Source organism: Topomyia yanbarensis, chromosome 3 (assembly GCF_030247195.1).
Source record: "Topomyia yanbarensis strain Yona2022 chromosome 3, ASM3024719v1, whole genome shotgun sequence".
NCBI classification, from domain to species: Eukaryota; Metazoa; Arthropoda; class Insecta; order Diptera; family Culicidae; genus Topomyia; species Topomyia yanbarensis.
In genome coordinates, this window is record NC_080672.1 from 358,787,259 (window position 1) to 358,804,517 (window position 17,259).

Genomic DNA, 17,259 nt, shown 5'->3' on the forward strand with positions numbered 1-17,259 from the left:
TTCATTCCATTCATTTAATTCAATCTATTCATTCTCTTCATTCTATTCATTCTCTTTATTCTCTTCATTCTCTTTATTCTATTCATTCTCTTCATTCTCTTTATTCTATTCATTCTCTTCATTATCTTCATTCTCTTTATTTTCTCCATTCTCTTCATACTCTTCATTATATTCATTCTCTTCATTCCAGTCATTCTATTCATTCTACTCATTCTACTCATTCTATTCATTCTGCTCATTCTGTTCATTCTGTTCACTCTGTTCATTCTGTTCATTCTGTTCATTCTGTTCATTCCATTCATTCTGTTCACTCAGCTCACTCTGCTCACTCTGTTCACTCTGCTCACTCTGTTCACTCTGTTCACTCTGTTCATTCTGTTCATTCTGTTCATTCGGTTCATTCGGTTCATTCGGTTCATTCTGTTCATTCTGTTCATTCTGTTCATTCTGTTCATTCTGTTCATTCTGTTCATTCTGTTCATTCTGTTCATTCTGTTCATTCTGTTCATTCTGTTCATTCTGTTCATTTTGTTCATTCTATTCATTCTATTCATTCTTTTCAGTCTATTAATTCTATTAAATCTATTAATTCTATTCTATTCATGCTATTCATGCTATTCATCCTGTTCATTCAATTCATTCTATTTTTTTCTATTGATTTTACTGCTTATATTTATGTTTTTTAATTCATTCTCCATATTTTATTTGTTTTATTTCTTTTAACAATTTTATTAGTTCTATTAATTTTGTTAATTATATTAATTTTAGCGATTCCATTAATGTTATTCATTTTCCTTATTTTCATCATTCTAATAATTTTATTCATATCGTTGATTTTATTCATTGTATTGATTTCATTTATTTTATTTACTTTATTGATTTCATTGATTCGTTATTTTATTGATTCTTACTGTTGTTATCCAATATATTCATTTTGTAGCTTTATTAATTTTATTTATTCTACTATTTTGTATTATTTTATTCATTTTATTGATTTTCTTAATTCTGCTGCATGTATTATTTTATTAATTTTATAAATTTCATGTAATTTTATTACTTTTTTGTGTTATTTTAGTAATGTTATTCATTTCATTCATTAGTTAATTTTTTTTTTTTTTGAATCAGTTTTATCAATTTCAAAAAAAAAATTAATTCGATTATTTTGTTAATTTATAATGTTATTAGTTTTATTAAATTTAAATATTTTAAATTTTATTGATTCTAGTATTTCAACAAATTTTTTAATATTATATTTGTTTTAGTTTCATAATTTAGTTAATTTTGTTAATCTTATTAATTTTATATACAGCAACAAAATCAATGAAATGGAAAAAAATAAATAGAATGAATCTATTTATTTTTTTTCATTTAATTGATTTTATTGCATTTGTATTTTTATTATTTAGTAAGGCTTTAACCGCGACGGTCATTCGCTTATTACTGAAAATAATATACAGACCATGAAAGTTATTGCTGCCGTCTACTCTGGGCGCACTACATTCTGCTTCTAGCATTAATTTTTCGTTATTTGTGGTGGTGAGCATGGTCTTTACCCTCTGTCACCTTGTGACCCTTTGTCACTTGCTGAGCTTTCCGTCTGCCTTCTCTTTAGCTCATAATGACGTTTCACTTTAATAATTTATTTCATTCAACATTCTTTTTATTCATTTTGTTCATTTGAGCTAGCTTGATCTATTTTATTAGTTTCATTCATTGGAATCATTCTGATCATATAATTAATTTTATGCATTTTATTCACATCATTTGTTAAACTTATTATATTCATTGTTTTCAATTTATGGATTTTATTCATTTTTTCCGGTTCATGCATTTTCTCAGTTTCTTTGTTTTAATAATCTGACAATTTTTTTTCAATAATTCATTTTATTCATTTCATGCATTATTATCAGTTTAAAACGATTTAATTTATTGTATTATTCCATTAATTCTAATCGATTATTTTTTCGTTTCAATCATGATTCATTTCTCTTCTTTGTCTTTTTTGTATTCATTTTATATTATTTCAGCTCATTTTGATCATTTCATTCATTCTTTGAATTTATTAATTTTGTCGGTATTGTTAATTTTATTTGCTTAATTTATTCGTTTTATTCTATTTGTTCATTCTTTTTAGTTTATCCATTTTTAAATTGTACATTTGCTTCATTTTATTTCTATTATTTATTTTACTTATATTATTCATTTTATCAATTTTATCAATTTTATTATTTCATTAATTTTATTATTTATAATATTTTAATCAATTTTATCAATATTATTCAATTTATTCATTTTGACAATCTTACTATTTTTTATTTTATTAGTTTTTTATTTTATTTGTTTTATGACTTTTATTATTTTATTTATTTTTTTTCATTTTATAGATTTTTTTATTTTATTCACTTTATTTCATTCACTTAATCTGTCTTCAATTATTCGGTTTATTTCTTTTTTTTTTCATCTATATTCATTGAACTGTTTTACTTTACTCATTCTTTTTATTGATGTTATTTAGCCTGTTATTAAAATAATTACTATTATTATAATAGCAATAATTTCCTTTAGTTATCCAGATTATTCAATAATGTTTTCTGTTATTTATTTTATCAAATCTACATTTTTTTTATCGTAAATATTTAATCATTTCTGTGGTTTATTTATCGTGTTTATTCTATTTATTTCGCTTCTTTATATTTTTATTGGATTTTTTTCATGTGTTTTTCAGTTATTTAATTAATTTAATTTGATTTCGTTCAATTTGTTTCTACCTTCAACTCATTCTATTTTAGCTAACTTTCTATTTGAAATTTTAATCGTTCCTTCCATTCGTTTTTTTCATCTTCTTTATTGGTTTTTTTACTTACATATTGATATTTATTTATTTCATAGGTATATTTATTTTATTAAATCCATTATAAAACTAGGCTTTGGCTTGTTTCATTTATATCGACTATTCTATTTTATTAATTCACCCAATTATCCTGATAATTGCGTAATTTTTTTATTTATTTAGCTTGTTCTATTGATTTGTTCAACCATTCAATTATTCCCCTTTTCTTGATTTATTTTGTTAGTTATATATTTTATTAATTTCACCCTTGTTATTTAATTCAACTCACTCTTTTATTATTTATTATGCTTTGTTGATTTTTATATTAAACTTATTACACGTGTATTATGTTTATTTCTATCTACCTTGCTTATTTGTATGAATTTTTATTTTGTGAATCCTATTTATCCGTTTCAGACATTTTTCATTAATTTTATATTTTGTCAATTTTATTCCGCCAATTTATTTTTTCTGCTATTAACTGTACGTATTTTATTTATTTCATAAATTTGTATTTATCTATTTGTATGCTGTGTTTTTTAGCTTTACTTCATTTAGTTTTGTTTCATTCATTTAATGTATTGTGAAACATTATTTGTTCAAATTAGCTGATGTATTTTCATGCAGCATTTTTTCTTATATGAAAAAAATGGATAAAGCAATTTGCACCTGAAGGCACAATACCTAGCTTAGAAAAGTTGGGTTTAAATGTTTAGTGTACCACTTGTCAGTAACTTTTCTAAGTTAGGTCTTGTATCTTCATGCGCAAATTGGTTTATCCAATTTAGTTTCCTTTAAGAAAAAAATGTTACATACTCGCAGGCGTTTCACTTTCATGCCGTTACCCTCACACTGGCTTGGCTAACCGAGACATCACTCGATATCTTTCAGTTGCTTTAGGCGTTCGCACACGTTGTGTGAACTGTTTGGATTTAATGTCCAACTGGTGCCGATGTGGTGTTAGTTTGGATATATCGGCCAACTGGCAGCAAGCTGGTATCAGTTACTGACGAGGTGCAACACGAAAAAATCAAATCCAACTTTTGTTGAAGTATGCTGTTTATTTTATTTTACAATGTATTTTTTGTTTACTAAATATTTTTTTAATGTGATATTGAATTATTTATTTATATTCCTGCATGCATTTTTTTTTGGTAAATTTTAATTATTTTAATGATTTTATTAGCTTCATTCACTTCATTTATGTTACTTATTTTATATGACTAAAATCCCAGTTAGAAAATATTCAAATTTTGATAGCAAGTGAGAACAATGAGAGCCACATTTTGTTGACTTTCGCTCGGTTATTGACTCCGTTGCTTTATTTTTTCCGTATCTCTATTTCTATAATATACAACTAAAACAATCGTTTTTCAATATGTACCGGACCCATTGAAAAGTTTTCTAAAAGTAGAGAAAGCAAACAAAGAAAAGCGGCTCTTTTCAACAAAAAAGAAGCAGCTCTTTTCAACAATTCTCGTATGGGGCGGGCGCTCTACTTTTGTTTGGGACCCATTTAGCAGGATACGTGCGAAAATAGGATGTACGAAAATAATATCAAAAATATCATGCAATCTTGTTTGGCAAGCAGTCTGAAGTTTTGGACCAAAAACCTTGATACTACCATTCTATAGCGGAATTTTCACCTTCCCTTTCAACAAATTTCACAGTTGATTATCAACGCACCTGGCAATTGCAGGACTAGTTTTCCGGTTTAACGCCAGTTCGCCAATGATTGAAATTCTCCTACTGGTGTCATGTCAATGACACTTCAATTACGCACTAGGAACGTGCATAAGTAGTTGAATTGAAGGAGCGATATTGGTACAATTTTTCTTCAATCACCACCGATCTTGATCGTTGATAATTAAAATGTGCTTTGTTGTTATTACTGTCCAACTTTCTTTTGATCTCATGGTGCACTGTACCAGGTACATATCGAAGAATTCCCCCATTTGCCCCATCTTACAGAGCACTTGGACACTAGAGTGGGACATGGTTATATGAAAAAAATAAAATTTGGCTCCGAGTAACTTTTTGGGTTCCATTTAGCTCCCAGAACTACTCTGCAAATTTTTAGCTCTATCGGTGAAACTATATTTTTGCGCCCACTGTTTAAAGTTTACATGGGATTTCGTATGGGGAAATTGTCTTTTGCAAATTAATTCTTCTAAGAGTCGCCCGTTATCTTCTAAAAATAAGTAGATGTCTGATTTTTATGGGAAATTTGTCAAGGAAATAAAGTCTAGAAGACTGCAAAACGATCTGATACTTGTGGAAAAAGTCATTAAGCAAAAACCGATTGATGCCCTGAAGATTGATGAAAATTTCACTTTTCATAGCATCACTGCTTTTGACGATCTAATTATATGCAAAAATTTTAACTTTTTCTTATTATGTACAAAAGAAGCCTCAATTTATCCCTCAAAACCTTTCGAAGTGGCCAAATACTATAGATAAACGATTTAGACACATTAAGAGAGGATTAAAACAAAATTGCGTATAATTGGACAACCAACAGCAGTGGTGCTAGAAAAAATGAATATTTTATCAATCGTCAGAGCATCAATCGGTTTCTGCTTAATAACTTTTTTCTCAAGCGTCAGATCGTTTCGTGGTTTTCGAGACTTTGTTTCTTTGTTAAATTTCCTATAAAAGCCACGTAACGATTTATTTTTAAGAAGTAATGGGCGACTCCTGGAGAAATTATTTTGTAAAAGTTCATTTTCCCATACAAAATCCCATGTAAACTTTAAACAGTGGGCGCAAAAATATAGTTTCAACGATCGAGCTAAGAATTTGCACAGTTGTTGTAGGACCCAAATGGTACCTGAAAAGTTGCTCGGAGCTGGAATCTAATTTTTGTCCCACCCTATTGGACACGGTAAATGATACCAACGCAGAAAACCGTACCAATTTCGTGTTCGTGAAATGATGAAGAGTGTTCAAATGCCGGGTCTTATCTTGGGCCGGAATGGACTGAGAGCTAAAATGAACCACCAATCCGATTACTGCGCTGCTGGTAAAAATTGTACCTTTCGTTACAATTGAATCGGCAGGGGCTATTAAAAGTATGTCAAAAAATTTCTCTTTCACTTCGCGAAATGCTCAATGAACATGAGATTGAGTACCCATGGCTGCGCAACCGGCAATAGACTAACTTTGCTAGAGACGTCCTCCCACACGCATACATATAAAACAGCAAATTCGTTGGAATTTTGGCTACCTTTCGCCAATTTGACGGTACCGACCAAGTCCAAAACCGGTACAAATGCATATTTAATGAGGGACGCGGAAAAAATTGATGAATGGATAATGGTCTGCCCGGCTGCCATTGTGAAGTTTAGTTTCCTAATTTTACCATTCGCTATTCCAGATCAAAGGAAGGAAGGTCGCTATTGACACGAACGAACGTTCGAAAAAGCTAGACAATAGTTGAATGGTACCGTCAGGGATCCTTTTACCGATCAAATAACAACAAATTCAATTTCATGTAATAGTATTCCACTTCCATCTACCAATTTATTTACAATAATGTAAAAAAATTGCCAATTTTTTAAATTGTTGAACTTACAAATGCTTTTGGTGGCTAAGTCGGTCTGCCAGATACTGATGAGACGAACCAAAATGTAAATCGTTGTCTTATTCAGACTAGGTTTTAATCCAATTCTGTACTTCCTGGACATCATCATGGACTTGTTGTTTGCTTACGCACAGAGCTGGCGTTTAGTTTTGAATTTGGTGTCTATCTAGTGGTCAATACGGTCTGACAGTTACTGATGAGACAATATCGAAACATAAAAATCCGACCTATTAATGAACCGCTTTTTTAGACTGATGATAAATCAGTTGAACATGAAGAAAGTAAATAGCATTTTAGGTGTTCTCGCATTTCGTAATGCTTGAAAATTTGAAATTGGGAAAACATCTTCAAAAAGAAATTTACAATCGACCAATTTTAATTAACTAATTAATTGAATACTTCAAGGTGATTTTCTGATAATTCTAATCATAACGTCATAAAACTCTTGTCAGAACCTTTATACTAACAACTTTCCATCGACGAAAGTTACTCCCGGTCGATCGCGGATCGAACCCACACGGTAGATTGCATCACCGACGTTGCATGCATGAAGGCGTGGAACCAAGTAAAAAGCATGACTTTTGCTTTCCAGCAGCAAACAGCAAAGAGCTGATGTGGTGCACCATAACAACAAAATGCGATTGTTATGTAAACCACCACACTCTATCGCGGTTGAAACTTATTTCGAAATGCATCTCTCGAATGCACTCCAATCAAGCGATGCACTTTTCGAAATGACCTGAAATGATGATGCACATTCTCACCTTGATAATGAAATCGTCGACGCTAGCGGAGCGAAAACGAAAACGGAAAAATATGGTGCCGAATGATGCGAATGCGTTTGCTTCACAAATCATCGCTCGGTCAATCGGGGGCCAATAAATAATTAACCCAACCAAAAAAAAAAAGCGCGCAAACCTTCGGAAGCTCTCTATTTTTTTCGATTAATTTTTTTTCTCCGTTCAGTGGTCACATACACATACACTGCAAAATGGTACCACTAATGAGTGGTTTCGGCTACGAACGGACCGTGAGACACGTAGGCCTGTCTGCCTGCCTGCCTGCCTGCCTACGCGATTATTTGTGTTGGCTTAATTGGCTATGGCAAGAGTCGTCGGTACCGATTAAATTGTAGGTTTGAAAAATGGTCACGATTTCGTAATGTGGGCAGTTTAATCGTAGGATTTCAGATGAAATACTAGGTACAGGATGTTACCACGAGTTTTTCTTAGGCGAAATACTTATTAGAAAGGATTTAATTTGGGTTAATTAAATTAATTATTTGCGTTTCGACTTCCTCTCATCAGAACTCGACGCTAACTTAGAGTCAGGACTGAGCTAATCTGAGACAAATTTGTTCATTTTGTTTGGGTTTTCACGTAACTGGCAATGGCTTTTTTAAGACTTTTTGGAAGTATCCATCGGGAAAAACGGATCGAAATGGTGTGTTCAACAAAAGCAATTGTGACAAAAATCTTCCAGAGGCAGTATTCGAACCTGCAACCCTTGGGACTCCAGTACAATGCACAAACTTTTATGCTATCCCTGGGCTATGATGACGCCCAAAGAAGAACACATGATTTTCGCATTGGCAAGAGCGATCGTTACAGGTTCGAATCCTGCCTCTGGGGGATTTTTTTGCACAAAGTTGTTTTCGTACAACTCGTCATTTCGATCTGTTTTCCTTGTTGGATACCACCAAAAAGTCTTAAATAAGGTATTGGCGCTTACGTGAAAACTCAAAAAATTAATTAATTATTTACTTCGAAAGGCCGGTACGCTCCCGTCATACCAAGGGATAATGATCTAAAATCAGACATCAGACGATAATAAAAACCGCGGCCTTGGTATCTAGCGGGGAAATTAAATAGATTAAATATGTTGGTTGGCAGTGGCGGTTGTGTGTGATATCTCTCCAGAGGCAGTGGTACGATCACTGTCGCCAATGCGAAATCATGTGTTCTTCCTGGGACGTCCGGGATAGTAAAAAGGGTCCAGGGATAGTATAAAGGTTTGTGCATTGGGCGGGAATCCCAAGGGTTGCAGGTTCGAATCCTGCCTCTGGGGTAATTTTTTACACAATTGTTTTCGCTTAACTCACCATTTCGATCCCCGTTGGTCAATTTAGACTGGCAGTTTCAAAAATGAAGACAATTATTTATTAATTTATTATATTAAGACCGGCCATTCGCGTTGTGAGAATAAGAAAGATGAAAAAATAGTACACACCGCATTATACAAATTTACAAACAAAAAAAAATAGTCTCCTGTTTCACGCGTTGTTGCTGGTGTGGAATTCCTGGACAAGCGTTGAAGTCGGTTCTGTCACAGATGATCGAGTAGTTCCGCGTCTTTCAGAAAGGACAGTAGACTGGAACCTCAATTTACGAACCAAACCGTGGGTTCGTAAAAGAAATGTTCATTATTTAGGATTTAGTTCATAAAACAAGTTCACATTGTTATAGAACTACCAATTGTGCCAGAGGCAAAATCCCCATATATTGACCATCCACTTACATGTCAGTGATATTAACGAGGAACGATAATCAGTTTTTGTAAGTGCTTGTAATACGTTATTGTAATTGTTAAATGTATAGTTTGTCTACTCTGTTACTCCACAATATAGTCTCCCCTGAAGAAGGCGCAAATTAGGCGTCGAAACGTTGGGATTTAAAAACAAACAAGTCGTTTTAATCCAGTAAGGACTGCAAAAAGCCGTTTAAAATTTTAGATATAGAATTACCTTTCGTAAAAGCAGTTTACAAAATATTCTGTATCAAACACTGCTCAGATTTCCTGGGGTGAAGGTCTAAAGATTTAGAAGCCTATCCAGTTACCTTTCGGTCGTATATGGATGCAGTACATACTTATGGAGGGCCATAATAAAAAGTTCAAAGAGGTACTGCATCCAATTCATGTTTATGGTCATCCAAGAACTTTTTGAAATACAGAACTTAAGATCTAACAGCGTAATAAGTAATATGTTGATGATTGTTTTTCTCTGGATGTTCTTTAAGGGTCATAACATGATTCTCTATATAGTATGAAATTCAACGGATGGCACAGGACAATTAGGGTCGTCTTTGAGCACAGGTCTAAAGATCTACATGCATAGCCAATCGATCAAAATGCAAGTGAAGTGAATCAAGATATTCTCGGAACTGGCTTGACCAGTTCATGGCGGATATTGGACTTGGGCTTGACAAGTAGATGACAGAAATCGATGAGTGACGTCGTTTTAAAATTCTGGTGGAGCAAAAATTTCGTAAAATCTACAAAATTTCGTAAAATTTACAAAATTTTGTAAAATTTACAAAATATTGTAAAATTTACAAAATTTCGTAAAATTTACAAAATTTCGTAAAATTTACAAAATTTCGTAAAATTTACAAAATTTCGTAAAATTTGCAAAATTTTGTAAAATCTGCAAAATTTGCTAAATTTCGTAAAAATTGCAAAATTTCGTAAAATTTGCAAAATTTCGTAAAATTTACAAAATACAATTTACAAATTTGCAAAATTTCGTAAAATTTGCAAAATTGCGAGAAATTTGCAAAATTTTACGAATTTGCAAAATTTCGTAAAATTTGCAAAATTTCGTAAAATTTGCAAAATTTGTAAAATTTCGTAAAATTTACAATATTTCGTGATTTACAAAATTTCGCAAAATTTACAAAATCTCGTAAAATTTACAAAATTTCGTAAAATTTACAAAATTTCGTAAAATTTACAAAATTTCGTAAAATTTACAAAATTTCGTAAAATTTACAAAATTTCGTAAAATTTACAAAATTTCGTAAAATTTACAAAATTTCGTAAAATTTACAAAATTTCGTCAAATTTACAAAATTTCGTAAAATTTACAAAATTTCGTAAAATTTACAAAATTTCGTAAAATTTACAAAATTTCGTAAAATTCACAAAATTTCGTAAAATTTACAAAATTTCGTTAAATTTACAAAATTAGCAAAATTTCGTAAAATTCACAAAATTTCGTAAAATTTACAAAATTTCGTAAAATTTATAAAACTTTGTAAAATTTACAAAATTTTGTTAAATTTACAAAATTTCGTAAAATTCACAAAATTTCGTTAAATTTACAAAATTTTGTAAAATTTACAAAATATTGTAAAATTTACAAAATTTTGTAAAATTTGCAAAATTTCGTAAAATTTACAAAATTTTGTTAAATTTACAAAATTTCGTAAAATTTACAAAATTTCGAAAAATTTACAAAATTTCGTAAAATTTATAAAATTTCGTGAAATTCACAAAATTTTGTAAAATTTGCAATATTTCGTGATTTACAAAATTTCGCAAAATTACAAAATCTCGTAAAATTTACAAAATTTCGTAAAATTTACAAAATTTCGTTAAATTTACAAAATTTCGTAAAATTTACAAAATTTCGTAAAATTTACAAAATTTCGTAAAATTTACAAAATTTCGTAAACTTTACAAAATTTCGTAAAATTTACAAAATCTCGTAAAATTTACAAAATTTCGTAAAATTTACAAAATTTCGTAAAATTTACGAAATTTCGTAAAATTTACAAAATTTCGTAAAATTTACAAAATTTCGTAAAATTTACAAAATTTCGTCAAATTTACAAAATTTCGTCAAATTTACAAAATTTTGTAAAATTTACAAAATTTCGTAAAATTTACCAAATTTCGTAAAATTTACAAAATTTCGTAAAATTCGCAAAATATCGTAAAATTTGCAAAATTTCGTAAAATCTGCAAAATTTGCTAAATTTCGTAAAAATTGCAAAATTTCGTAAAATTTGCAATATTTCGTAAAATTTACAAAATTTCGTAAAATTTACAAGCAAAACTTTTCACAACTTTAACAATTTGGGTAGGTAGGTAGATGACGGAAATCGATGAGTGGCGTCATTTTAAAATTTAACATGACGACTTCCGGTTAAGCAAAGCTTTTTAAAATCTTAATAATTTAAGTATTTTTGGAACGGGCGTGACAGGTAGATTGCGGAAATCGAAGAGTGACGTCATTTGGAAATCCAAGATGGCGGTTGAACAAAATTGTCCAAAACCCAAAACAATATGGGTATTTTTGGAGCGGGCAAGGCAAGTAGATGACGAAAATTGATGTGTGACGTGATTTCGAAATTCAAGATGGTTACTTCCGGATGAACAATAAGATTTCTTAAATCGATGAATGACGCAGTTTGAAAATCACGAAGGCGTTCAAAATTCAAAATCCTAACATTTTTGTATTTTTTGAACGGGCGTGACAAGTAGATGACGGAAATCGATGAATGACGTCATTTTGGAATCCTAAATGGCGACTTCCGGTCGTACAAAATTTGCTAAAACCCTTACAATGCGGATATTTTTGCAACGGGTTTGGCGAGTAGACAGCAAATGAAAAGTCATTTTAAATTTTCAATTCATCTACTCAACAAACCCATCACGAAAATACTCTTAAAGATGAGTTTATAGCGCGTTTTCTAAACAGAAAATCGGCATCTTGGATTTAAAAATCGCTAAAGCATCGATTTCCGGCATCGTCAATCCCATTCCGAAAATAGCCATATTTTTTAGGTTAAATAGCGTTTTTCTAAACCAGAAGTCGCCATCTTGGGTTTCAAAATGGCCTAAAACATCGATTTCCGTCATCTACGCGTCAATCCCATTCCGAAAATAACCGAAAATTGTTGGGGTTATAGAGTTGTTCTCTTCTATCGGTCCGGTCTGTCCAGCGAACCAGTCAAGCGAACCTTTGACGCGCTGAAGGTGTCCGGTAGTGCTGTACCAATGACACATAAAAGCTTTAGTTATCTATGACTTCGAACCGGGCCAGAATAACAGCGGTTGGGGTATGTCTGACCGCCAAGAGATCAACTATTTCATGGCCGTAGCATCGTGTGATTGGTGACTCAACTAACTGTAATGATTGGGTCATATTGGGCCACGATAGCCTAGATGAAGGGGCCATTTATTAGATTGCCGACAAAGTGCTCAGTCAAGGACGCGATCGTTTATATGTGAACGCGTTTGATCGCATTGCCGTTTGTATGGCTCGTGTGATGGCGTGTAAGTTCGCGTGAATAAATTCGCATGGGCAAACCATGAACAATCCAAAACCTGGGGTTTACGCCGAAAGAATTCGAAAAGATCTGTAAGTGTATCGGTCTCCTGCATAGCTAAGAACGCTTTCCAACACCTCCGAGTGACCGGATCCAGTCGTGCAGTGAGGATGTTCACCAGCAGAAGATCCTTTTAAACGGCTCACTGAGCAATCTATAAAAGAGTGCGCACAATTCCCTCAAAACCTTCCACGCGAATGTGAAAGACGTGACGGATTACTTAGGAAAAGTTGGAAGGTTGAAGGAGGTTTGCGCCCACCGTTTCCTCAGCGTTGTTTACTGTTGAACCACTTCAGCAGCAAGTCCCCTGTCATCTGATAGCTGGCCTTAGTAAACTGAAGCAGATCGATCAGACTTTTGGGCTCCACTTGCAAGTATCCCTTGGATGGTCTGCTCCGGTAAGTTCGGCTAATGTAGCTCTTGGGTTTGTTCTTGGGAGGATTTAACCTCGTACTACCGGTTGCTGAACTCTACACAAATTGGAAGACATCCTGGCAGCCAATGTCTCCATCGACGGTGGTTTCAAAAGAGTGAGAGCCTGCATAGTGCTTCGAAAGGGGCCCCGAAGGGCGCTCTACAAGTACAAATTTTCTCTACACATATACACTGTACACATGTACACTGTACACATGTACAGCCACGAATAATGGAATACTAGTAGAAATTCTATACAGAGTTTGGTAAATTTTGTTGCAATAAAAATAATATGATGAAAATAGTTTTGACATTTTAACGAGTAACCTGATCAGAGTTTCATTATTTACCAAATGTTTGCAGATTAAATACAATCCTACAGGGTCTGCAGAGCTTGATTCTCGGAAATGAATACTTACGAATAGTGCTATTTAATGGCTCGACATATTTCCTGCATAATGAATCGTCATCTTCTGATGATTTCAAAAGGGTTGTATCACACGAGATGGGTTCCTCCGGGCCATTTAAATTGGCTCGCAAAGCTTACAGAAATACCCTCTGAACCTCGGAGGGTAGCAATTGGAAAAGCCTCTGCTCGAATATTTCAAGTCTTAACGAGGATAGTAGATTAAATAAGTTACTTTCGAAATCGAAAGACTCATGTTAGTTCGATTAAAACGGCTGGTGGTGAATTCTCGTCTGACGAAGGTGAAGTACCTAAATATATTTGACCCACAATCTCCAGGTTGAACAGCCAACGACTATTCCTGAGTTCTTTTCAGGTAAATCTGATTCTTGGAAAATTACTCGTAGAATTGTGACAATGGAATCGATCCAATGGGCGATTGAATGTTTTGGTTCATAGAAATCTCCGGGAAAAGGTTTGACATTCTCGTTTTACTTCAAGAAATATAGGAACACTTTAAGCTTGATTTGAAAAAAGGTCTTACTTGTGGTCTTGCAACAGGATACATTCCATTAGCGTGGCAGGATATAATTGTAAAAAGGATTCTCCTATCAGTCTGACCGAATCTCTTCTCAAATCAGTGGAACGTTTATTCGATCAGTACATTCGGGATGTTAGCTAGGCTGAGCACCTGATTCGTGCAATGCAACATTCACACCAGCGGGAGATGTCTACTACCATCCTGGTATACAATGTTGTCAACATTAAAAAAAATTTCGTTGAAGGAATCAACCTTAGGTAGCAGCTTTCGTTGACATTGAAGGTGCTGTAGACAACGTATCTTTCGAATCCATTTTGTCAGCAGCACGAGGTTATGGATTACCTTTGCATATCACGAACTGGCTCTACGCAATACTAAGCAACCGAAATCTGTGTTAATCATTAAGACAAGTAAAGATAAGGAAAGTAAATGCCTGCGGATGTCCTCAAGGTGGTGTGCTGTCACCACTTTTGCGGTACCTTGTCACCGATGGCGTATTGAGGAAACTTAATGTGCTTGGATTTCCGACATACAGTTTCGACGATAATTAGCATATAATAATCATCATCAGGATTTGCACTAACACATCTTTTGATTTGATGCAGTAAGGCTTATGTGTTGTTGAGTAATGGTGTCTTCACGTTCAGTTAATTCAAATAAAACATCTATTGTGTTTTTTACGCAACGAAAGATTACAACCGGAGCCCGTCCGAAGCAGTTTTTTGACGCTGCAATTATTGTCGCAGATTAAGTTAAGTACGTTGGGGTAATTTTTGATTCAAAGCTAAATTGGTCAGCTTACATCGATTTCAGAACCAAGAGAGGATGCAAGGCCTTCAGCCAATGCAAAGAGCTTTTGACTAATCTTAGGGATTCAAACCCAAATATATTAAGGGATCTACACAACAATTGTTAGACCATTACTGGAATACGGGGGCCTTGTTTGGTGGCAGATGGGAGAAGTTAAGACAATCTAATCAAAGTTAAACCATTTTAGAGGTAGGTCTTGATGGCGATGACTGGTGCTTTCGCGACAACACCGATGGCTGCTCTAGAGGCGCCTTTGAAAATAAGACCACTATATGAGTTTCTGAACCAGTTGTCTCAAGGTTACTAGGAACTGGACAAGTAATCCAATAGATCGTGCAACACAAGACAGCAGCCCTAAATGGTTACTTGTACTTGCTACCAGAGTTAAAAATATTCAAATTCATTGAATGAAAATTGATCATATTCAGCCGCATTCATTTTCAATATTCAGTGACGCAGCTGAAAACGTCAAACGAACAAACCGCCCATTCATCCATGCACATTTTCATTCGTCTCCGATTATTACACGAAGCAACCGTGCAGCAACGAATCAAACGCATCAAAGTAGGCCCTGGCACAATGTAAGCGATGATGATTGTTGTTTCATATGTTTTACCGGCATTTGAAAACATTTTTCAAGATAATTAGCGAAATGAATATATTGTACGATATTCAACTGAATGAATAAGATGGATAGTTGAATGAATATTTTTTCTATTCACCGCGAGTCGCAACAGGTTCATTTTCAGCCGTCAACAAAGGGCTTCGATTATTTTTAACTCTGCTTGCTACCAGTAGTGACCTTACACTTCTAAAACAATCAATTTGAGAATTCTCCTCGCAATGAATGGCTGTCTGGCTATAAGGAACGACAATTTAAAGAATACCTAGTTTGTTACGGTTCTTTGTTGGAGGACCGAACCGGTGCTGGTGTCTACTGTCGTGGAATGATATTAAATCAATCCCGTTCGCTTGGTAGATACCGTACCATATTCCAAGCAGAAATTCTCCCAATTTTGTCTGGCGTATAAATACTTTAGAAAGCTTCAAACTGTTTTCCGGAATTGATTATTTCGGATCCCAAAACAACGAAATTTGCGAACAATTATAATATTGATTGTAAAGAATTAAAGGAGCAGTTTTACTTAACATTTAAAGATGAATAGTCAGAATAATTTCCAGCTTCGAGTATTACCTGCAATGGAAGAAAAGAATAAAAACATTAATAAGTATTCACTATGCAAGTGCACATTCTATCAAATTATTTGAGACGCATTTGAGTTTTTTTCACAAGAAGAAGTTAACCATATAATGCATCTAATCCATTGAAATCAGGCACAATTCATTAGTAAACAATCGAAAGGTCTAGATGTAATGACAGGGACGTTACGTCGAGATTGGCATGACCACTTATTAGCGTATAGTATAGCTTCATAATCCTATAACCAATGAGAATGGTCGCACTCTGTATCCGACACTGGTTCTTCACAATTTTATCGATAATCTATCGCCGGCATGAAACCGAAACATTCCTACTCCACCTCGCCTTACAACACCCAACCAACAAACACAACAAGGTCAGCGCAAACGACGCACGTCATCAGTTCCGTTCGAATTGAACGCGTCAGAGACCCGTTATGGGACACTCATCAAACGATCATCGTGGATATGGCAGAGCAAAATATAAACACGGTCGTCGCCGGCCCGATTGCAATTCAGAGCTTTTTATCTCGCCACCCACGTCGTTACCGCCACCACCACCATCACCACCACCGCCCACAGATGCACACTGATTCATCAGCCCACAAACACGTGTATTGCCCACTTGCAGCAAGCAGCGTGCTGTAATTACCGACAACCGATCAGTCGTACTGCACTACACAGAGACAGACAGATGCCATTCCTCCACACGGCGATGGGACTATCGATTTTCGCTCATCTGAAAGCAGGTGGTACTAGCACAGATTAACAGATAGTCCATTTGAAGCTTTTCTTTCAAATTTTACTTCTTTCTAGATCCGCTATCCGTTTTTGTCAATTAAATTGCCTACACTAAATTTGATTCTGATTGACAGTTGTTTAATACGTACACAACCTCACTCGCCATTTTTGTTTTGTTTTTGTTCTAAGCGCGGTAGCGTAGGTTGCACACTTGGAGATAATGAAAACTAGATTTGATGTAAATATTGTTGCGGCGTATTTCTACATATTAGGACATGTTCAGACATGGAAAATAAAATATTGTGTCGCTTTTTACAGTAGAATAAACTACACACCCATTTTCTACATACCTACTGTATTGCACAACTTCACGTAAATTCCGTCACACTTTTCATGCACATGTGAACCTGCGTTACGCCAACTTCATAGTACAATGGAATACATCTTTCACTTTATCAAATCGTTTCATTTCCGTTCGCAAAAACTCATACCGATACACTTACTAATAAAATCAATTTCATTAGCCCACATTCATTCGCCTAGACAAACGCATTGCAAGTTAATTGAAAGTTTTCAATATTTGACTGAACTGTCATTCACTTGGCTCCCATTCGACAAACA

The 17,259-nt window shown here is 33.8% G+C and overlaps 1 protein-coding gene across 7 annotated transcripts in view; it reads right to left on the reverse strand.

Annotated features, from left to right (window-relative positions):
• LOC131692000 (terminal nucleotidyltransferase 5C) overlaps window positions 1-17,259 on the reverse strand; it is a 360,737-nt gene that overhangs the window by 160,083 nt on the left and 183,395 nt on the right. Inside the window, exon 2 of one of the 7 annotated variants that reach the window (XR_009305894.1) lies at window positions 14,853-15,892. The exons of the other annotated variants lie outside the window; for them this stretch is intronic. The gene's annotated coding sequence lies outside the window, so the exon portion shown is untranslated. Of the gene's footprint in view, window positions 1-14,852; window positions 15,893-17,259 lie in introns of those variants that run through there. 7 annotated transcript variants of the gene reach the window in all.